Below are 8940 nucleotides of genomic sequence, written 5' to 3' on the forward strand. Positions count from 1 at the left end.
CGGGAGGGAATCGATACAGCTGTGCAGTGTCGCAATAAATGAGGTTTATTTGAGTTTCCTATGTTATTGTTGCGACAAAACAATTGTATCATTTGGAGCGAAATGCTTGAGAATTCATGCTTAAAAATCATAAAGTTCAGCAAAATCTTCAGGGTGACAAATTCGGGGAAAAAAGCTGACAAAATCGGGGTTAGATAAAATCGGGGGTAGACATTCGTCAAGTTTGAAAACTATTCGTGGACAAAACTCTTTTTCATAAATGTGGGTACATTTTCTGAGGCAACATTGACCCAAATATTGGCCTTGATCAGCCACTGAGCGCATTTGGCTTTGAAGACAAGAAATAAACGCATTCTGTGAATATTTGCAGTAAAACACATGTTCTGCCAAACTTTATTTCAACTAAGCATGATCAACATCCATTACGTCCCCAACTTCTTCTGCAACTCTTTGACTTACAGTTGATTCCTGGGGTGCCAAAGAAGTTTGCATACTCTTCAGCATGTCTCGGCACATATTTAGCTTCTCGTTTAAACCTTGAGCCAACAGTTTCACTTCAAAAGCGAAATTCATAAGTTGTTCCGCTTTATCACACAACACTTGAACACTGGGGGCGAGATTGTCTACGATGTTTTGAGCAACCACCAGACCTTCACGCACACATGCTGATCGGCTTCCTTCAGAGATAGGAAGGGACGAAAACATACCCCTCATTTCCGCTGGTGGCAACTGTGTCATCAACCCAGTCTGAAGATGAGCTGGAGATGCGTGAATCCAGTTGGCCCACTGAATCCATCCAGAATCAAGGCTTCTCAAGTGGGAGTTTTGCTCTTTCAAATGTTGGACCAACTCATCGAGGTTTACGTTGCTTGGTGCTCCAGCTCTGTCTGTTTCACTTGGTTGAAAACGGCATTTGTTGACTTCTTCCCAGATAGCCCAGATGCAAACACATTGATAGTTTTCTTTCTCCAGTTTAGCATGATTTTTCCCTCTCCTAGCTGGTCCAATTTAATCATGGTCTATCTTTTTGCATCCCGTAGGTAGACGAAGTTATTAATATCGCGAATATCCGGATCTTCATTCGCAGACCACGAAACGTCAACTTCATTCACATCAATTTCCCGGCAGAGATGTGGTTTGACGAAGCTCCATATGCACTCAAAGACATCTGACAGACTGTCTCCGGATACTTTTGTTTGAACGTTTGAACGTTTGTTTTTTCGTTGATGCATACACCATTTTTTTGCCTCGTGTACTTCTTCACGAAATAATTGGCCAGAAAGTAGAATCGTTTTTGCTCTACTGCTTCCACAGCTAAATCTCCTGCCTCTCGTGTTGAATCATCAGTTGCGAATTCACTCTGATTCAAAAATGGGTTTATCGTATAGTTGACAAGTGTTGAGCAGTCTGGAGCATCCGACTTGTTTGAAAGTTCGTCTTCGGCAAATGGGTCCTCATCCTGGCCAGCATTATACAGCGGGTCCTCGATTAGGTATTCCACTTCTTGGTCTACTTCCTCATCTGAATCCTCGTCTCGCTGGTCCATTGCTAACGTCCTGTCTAATGTATAAAACTGTGAATTAAATACGGGAGCTATGTGATATGTGATAGAGAGCAATATTTATTAATATCTTACCGTTAATCCCAGCCTCAATGAGATAATTTTCCTCAAAAACATTCGAAACCGAGATCGAATCAGATTTCCTTTTACATTTTTGACAACTGTTTGTTTTGGTTCTCAGCATCGAAGCAAGGGTTGCCAGTGACTCTGAAATATTTTATATTTACTTAATAAATTGTACTGGTGACAAAAAAACAATCCGGCAACCTTGATGCGGTGCTTGGTTTCAAAGCTGTGTTCTTTGGTGCGGTGAACAAGTTTCAGAGAATGACCCAATAGTGGAATGCGTTGGTTTCTTATTTCTTACACTACCGCAACTATAGGTGCAAAGGAGTGAAAATCTTAAAAAAAAAACTGATGATTTTCCGAAATTTTTGGGCTAATTTTAAGTTTGAAATATGCTAATATGCTTTATTTTAGGAGAGCTAAAGATGAAAAATAATCTTATCCGTGTCCTCCTGTCTATTCCAGCACAACCTCCATACCGCAACTATAGGTACACCACTATTACTGGAACACCTACCCTACTAGACACTTGCATTTCTGATGCTGATTGAGCTTCTAGAAGTGCAAATTAAAAATGAGCCCCGTTGTGTCATTCGTGACTTGTTCGGGGTGCCTCCGTTCAGCGTTTATTAAACTTCATGGTTTCCTTACACAGCAATGCTGTAAACGCTTGAGTATCAAGTGTAGTAGCGTTTAATTAGATACTGTTCAGTTTTTATTAATTTATTATTCATCTAGGGACAAATTAACCGGTAAATAAGAATGGAAGCAAAAGCAAGGGCTGACTGGCTTTAAGTTGTTTTTTTTTCATTTGTTGATACTGATGAAGAGCACATACACACGCACACTGGATTATATTAGAAAATGTAATACAACTGTTTCGGCTGAGTGGGATTCGAACCATGTACCTTCCGATAACCAGCCGCTTGCCGTGTCATCTGAGCTAACGTAGAATACAGCATATGGCCAGCTCAATAATCAATAAAGGCTTGCCTGTCACAGAATAGCTATCTGAACTACCGTAGCCCTAACACGGTCTTTTGGAAATGATTTATACAGCAATTATTGCTTTACTGGAGATCTTCACTTCTACAATTACCAAGGAAAAGATAATAACTACAAATCGACGGATTCATTGTCGTGGGTGATGTGATCGGTGATTTCGCATTAAACTAATTGGACTTAATCAATTTGCATGCGTTAGACACACACATAAAGTCTGGAACGCGCAAAAATTTGTCAACTTCAAATTGGTGTATTTCTCTTAAAAATGCATAAAAAAAAACCTGAAATGCTGCATTTGGAAGTTGAGTGTAGGGCTTTTGATCTAATTTCCGTCCTACTAAGCACAACCCGCGCTTTACCTCTCTTTTTTGAACGGGTTTGAACAAAAAATGTAATATTTCTTTCAAAGACGACTTCTAAATTTATTCACCTTTCCATTGGATTTGATAAAGAGTGACAAATTGTTGAGATATTGCTTAAAATCTAATACTGTTTCTTGATTCTAAATTCGTTCTACGAGTTTCAATTCCGTCCTAATGCATTGAAACGACATTAGATTTTCTTCGTCCTACGGATAAACATGTGAAAACAGTTGATTCGCTAGGAGCGCTTCTTTTGTTTTGAAAACAATGAGCGTAAGTATTCATACAATGCGCTCTAACAGGATTTATGTTATAGGTAATGAACTAACGCATCGGAACAAACTAATGATTGATTTATGCATGCATATCAATGATTATAATTGCACAATAAAAAAATTAATTTTGATATCACATCAAAGTGGTGCACTTCAATCGTGTCAAAAATATGGTGTAATATTACTGACTAAAAAGGACAAAATTATCATTAATACAGTGCATGAACTGACATAACGCTGCTTTTGCTGCATTTGTTTATTTTTGTGGGCCTAAAAATTACATGAGATTTTCGACATGACTGAAGTGCATCCTCTTGGATGTAATATTAAAATTTATTTTTTTCTGTGTGATGTTTTCTGATTGATAGAACGGAAATGGGCGATTACGACGAAGTAGCGCTCTACCCTACTAAGGATCAATTTTGCTGATGACACAAAGCTTCTTGCATTAAGAAGGAGCTATTAATTTACGCCACGATTTGGAATTTCGCCGACCACTGTGTGACCCCACTCAATGACAGCAAAAAAAACTATTTTGATATCACATCAAAGTGGATGCACTTCAATCGTGTCGAAAATATGGTGTAATATTACTTGCCAAAAAGGACAAAATTATCATTAATACAGTGCATGAACTGACATTACGCTGCTTTTAATGCATTTGTTTATTTTTGTGGCCATAAAAATTACATGAGATTTTCGACATGATTGAAGTGCATCCTCTTGGATGCAATATTAAAATTTATTTATTGATGTGAATTCCTTGGAATAGTCCCGCTCTGGGAGTTACCCCTTTCAAGTTTTGGTGGAAGTACCATAGCTCCTTCCTCCGGGCCGTCTGGATTATCACCGGCTTCTACTTTCCCCTCTTGCTCGTGTATTTGAGTAATCACTAAAGGAATCTTCCGGTCAGTGATAGCTTCTATGTGCTGTGTCGATTCAAACGGATATTCGTTGCCGAACCGGACATCACGAGCTGACACAATCTGTAAAATGACATCAGATTTCAAATTCGATCGCAACAATCTTCTTGAATGTTTTGTAAATGTATAAACCTCGGGTCCAACAATTCCAAATGTTAATTAATTACAGTCCATGCGTTCAACCTTAACAGTTGACCCTGCCTTTGACAGTGATTCCCAGAAATGATTTGAAATGATCTGTAGATTTTTTTTTCCTTATAAAAAAAAGCCAGCACCGTCGTGCATTCGTAAGTAACAATGTATTTTTCATGCAACGAATAGAGCAAACAAAAAAAACGTTTCCTGCACTTCTGGCGAACCGGATATCAGGATTCATAATTATACCGCTGCTAGCACTAGCTTCCCGTTTTACCATAATTAAGTATTTCTCCCCTTTGTTTGTTCACTGGACTGGCCAAGATTATACTTGTACGGCCGACTAAACCAACTCAAATTTGAGTTTCGTTCACTGCTGAGAAAAAATTTCCTCGATTTTCCAAGAAAAACTTTTCGAATATGAGGAAAATCTAGAGAGGTCTATTAGTATTAGACTGTGTAAAATTTTCATCAATTTTCTTCATATTCGAGCAGATTTTTGAGGAAAATGTTACTCAGTCTATGAGTGACCTACACGCTATTTCAAAACTACGCAAATTTTGGTAGAATCTTCCCAGAAGGGTCAAAACTGAACCTACCCAAAAATGGGTAAACTATTATTATTATTTAGCTTTATTAAGGAGGCTTTCAGCCTTGGGCTGGTTCGCCTCCACTAATGGGTAAACTATGTTGGGAGTGACAAGTTGACAAATGGACAACATCGACAGGAATCCGATCGACTTTGTTCATTTGTCAACTTTTCACTTCCAACATGGTTTACCAATTTTTGATTAGGTACAGTTTTGACCGATATGGGTGGATTCTACCCAAATGTTGTTTTGTAGTTTTGAAATAGCATGTACGTTTTAGCGATTTTCAGTGAACGAAACTCAAATTTGAGTCGATCTCATCGGCCGTGTGCCGGTACTTTACTTGCCCTGAAGGATAAATACAAGGTTACATTACACACTCAACGACTCAACCCAGCTACCCTACTATTGACGAGTGCACGGATGGATTTGAGTTCACTCACTCGACAAAAAGTGACACAACAGCGGGGCCCTGTTTACTAAAAATGAACATATATGTGTTCATTTTTAGTAAACAGGGCCCCGCTGTTGTGTCACTTTTTGTCGAGTGAGTGAACTCAAATCCATCCGTGCACTCGTCAATGATGCCGTTGGTGGTGGAGTCTCCTGGTGGATGGGAGGTCAGGAGCTTTATCCTCAATCTGTTAAGTTGAAAATCATCCAATCCTCGTCTGCTGCAGTCGAGTAAGAGTGAGTATAAAGGGCTATATACGAAAGACGCGCAAGTCCAAACCAACTGTTGCTCCTTTGCTCACTGATGAGGAGATGATGTTAAATTGGTGCCTGATCCTGTAGCCTGAAAGTGATGAACATTATAACATTATATTACGGGAGAATGTGTGTGTGTGTGTGTGTGTGTGTGGGTGTGCTTGTCGTTGACATGTTGACGATTGAGCTCGTAGCTTGTGTATCTACTTGAGGTGGAAATTATAGTAATTAAGCAGGAAACTTTTTCCTATCCTTGTTTAGAGCGTACTTATCAATTAACTTTAATTGGGAGCTGGATTACTTTTTGCATCAAGCGCAAACGAGCGTGGTATACCACTCAACCATCTGATCTGATCTGAAACAAAACCTCTCATAATTATTCACAACTCCAGATTAATTGATTTCAAATTCGTTCGATTAATCTAATCTCTACGTGCCGGGAACTCGTCCTCCCCATTCCAGGCAGTGAAGATGAAAGACTCATGAACTGGTTTCCTTGAAGAGTTTCGTTCCATGACGAGAACATTATTAGTCACACATGCTGATCCGTTGCTAACCTGTGTGTGTACGGTAAACTTTTTCCATTAAAAACTTTAAGACACGAGTGCAATCGTGACTGGTATAACGATAACCAACCCTGCTCGTTTGTAATGTGCCTGATTGCAACCTGTGAAGGAGAACTATTATACATACCTGTAGCAGCAGCCAGCGGCAGCACAGGTGAGCTGTCATCGTAGCACATACATAGAGGGCCATGCATTAATTATGTCACGCTAAGTTGAGGAAAAATTGCACTTCCTAATTGGCGTTGACGGCGACTCTGTAGCTCTTTACTCCTATGGTAAAATCTATAAGCAAACGTCAGACTGTGCGTGAAACATGTCGGACTTCGTAAAGACTGGACTCGGAAAAAATGAGACACACAAGACACAATTTAGTACATTTCTCTTAGCACTGCTTATGAGATCTGGGCGAGGCTTTGCCCATCTTTCTTACACAATTTCTCCCAGTTTTTCTTCAAAGCTTCATCGGTTTTGAATGTTTTTCCGCTTTTCTTCGACTTCTTCATTATCGCCCAAAACTTTTCGATCGGACGAAGTTCTGGTGTATTTGGCGGGTTCGCCTCCTTCGGGACCACATTTACGCCCTTCGCTTCGTATCAATCCATTACAGGCTTGGCGTAATGGCACGGAGCGAGATCCGGCCAGAACAGCGTGGGACCACGGTGAGAGCGGAGGAAGGGCAGCAAGCGCTTCTGCAAGCATTTCTCTCGATAAAGCTGCCCGTTTATGGTGCCGGTTGTAACGAACGGCTTGCTGTACCGTCCGCATTCGCAGATCGCCTGCTACAACAGGTACTTCTAGTATTACCCAAAATTTCATTAATTTTTACCCACGCGATAAAAAGTTACACCCAAAACAAAGTGTCGCATTTTTTCCGAGTTCAGTCTTTACTATCCTTTCACACCACCGAAAAATCCCATAAGAAACTGTCAATCTTTTCTAGAAGAGACAATTTTTCGACGGTGCCGTCAATGCCAATAGGAGATCAAATGTAAAACAAAATGTATACGCTAGCGGCGCTGGTAGTGTAGTGGTAAGTGTGATTATCTCTCACCCCAGCAGGCCTTGGTTCAATCCCAGTCAGCACCGCCGGGATGTTCTGAAGCATAACATCTCTGATCACGCCTTCCTAAAGCCGTTGGTTCCCGGTTCATGAGTAGTTAGTTCCCGGTAGATAGGTAGGGTCCAGGTGTAGGAGCTGCCTCCCTGGTGTCGGTAGCTCGGTGTTGGAGCTCAGCACGGAAAACAAGATCGACGGAAGAAAAAAAAAGTCACCTACGTTCTGGCTCAGTAACTAAAAACGTGATGATAGTTTTGTTTTTATTGAATGGAGGTGATACCGAGGGTGATACGGAGCTACTGAAAAATACTTGTTAATCACTGCGAATTCCACGGATTTCTATAATGAAACAAGGCGAAAATGGTAAAAAACATATCACCTACTCTATCCAACACATTTGATATGTATTTTAAAGAATAATCTGATCGAAAATTGAGAAGCAGTTTTCACATTTGCATTTGATTAAGGTTAAAATCTATACGTACTGAATGTAGCAAAACGTAAGCGATACAAATCTAAACAGATTGAAAAACATCTTTAAAGTGAATGTGTTCCAGCTGCTCAAGATCCTGATGTGGATATTACCATAGTCGATATCTTGGACTTCGTGGAAGGATTGGTTCGGCCAATCAGAGAAAGGTTCACCGTTTTTAACGCCAACGACGTCATTTTCCTGGGATACTGGAAATATGTTGCGAGTAGTATTCATATCACCGGATACGTAACACAAAGCTCCACTCCGGGCCAAGTTTCACACAAACTTACCTTTTCGTTTTTTTGTCTTGCATCCTACGACACTACATACTCTTCCAGTACGCAACTTTCGGATCTTTAATGTGGCGATTGCATACCTTTTTAATTTCATACGGGTGTCTGTAATCACAGAGTAGAATTAACCTCGTGCTCTATGACAATAAAGTAGGTTGCAATTTTTTTCTATTCGCTTTCCGGACTATTCAACTATCGGAACTAAGGCAACATTTATCCGTTTTTTCCCCTTCTTAACGTGATAAACTTTACGGTTTTACAGTATTAAGCGGGAAATTTAGAAAATAAAATTTAATAATTTACATGCAACCAAAGAATATGACAGATTTAAGCATAAGCACAGAGAACAGACATTGAGGCTCGAACAAAATTTCTCTAAAAACTTGTGTAAAGATTCCTATTTGACTTAAGCGCCATTAACGGCGACTTCCCTACTTAAAAACCCTCTTTGACAACATGATGGCGCTGGCGTTGCAAAACTTACACTAGACACTAAGTGCTTGTAGCGCCAAGTGGCAATTTTCAACAGATAATTTATCGATACTAGCGCCCAATTGGTCGAAAGTGATAAATTTATAGATGAAATCAGGAGATGCTAGCGGTACGTAGCGGCGACGTTTCCACTTAACCTTACACAAGTTTCTGATCGAACTTGAACGTCTGTTCTCTGTGGCATAAGTATCATCACAAGGACGGAAGCACCGCCTACATGTCGGTGCCAGCTTTTGAATAATACGCGAATTACAGTCACTATTGATGAATCTACACTCAAAAATATTACAAAACGAAAATTTTGTTCGAGCCTCAATGTCTGTTCTCTGTGTTTGCAGCTAAACTATTCACACACAAGAAATCCGGAAGATCATAACCACTCTCCACTAACAACACTCAACTAAAATATTTTTGAACACCAACAGGAGCCTT

General features: G+C 40.0%; 1 pseudogene; it reads right to left on the reverse strand.

Moving 5' to 3' along the window:
• Window positions 1-402: 402 nt before the first annotated feature.
• Window positions 403-1546, reverse strand: LOC135706962 (uncharacterized; annotated as a pseudogene).
• Window positions 1547-8940: the final 7394 nt, after the last annotated feature.

The sequence above is a fragment of the Ochlerotatus camptorhynchus genome, unplaced genomic scaffold (genome assembly GCF_037179485.1).
Source record: "Ochlerotatus camptorhynchus isolate MF236.1 unplaced genomic scaffold, CSIRO-AGI_Acam_v1.1 ptg000299l, whole genome shotgun sequence".
Classification (NCBI taxonomy): domain Eukaryota; kingdom Metazoa; phylum Arthropoda; class Insecta; order Diptera; family Culicidae; genus Ochlerotatus; species Ochlerotatus camptorhynchus.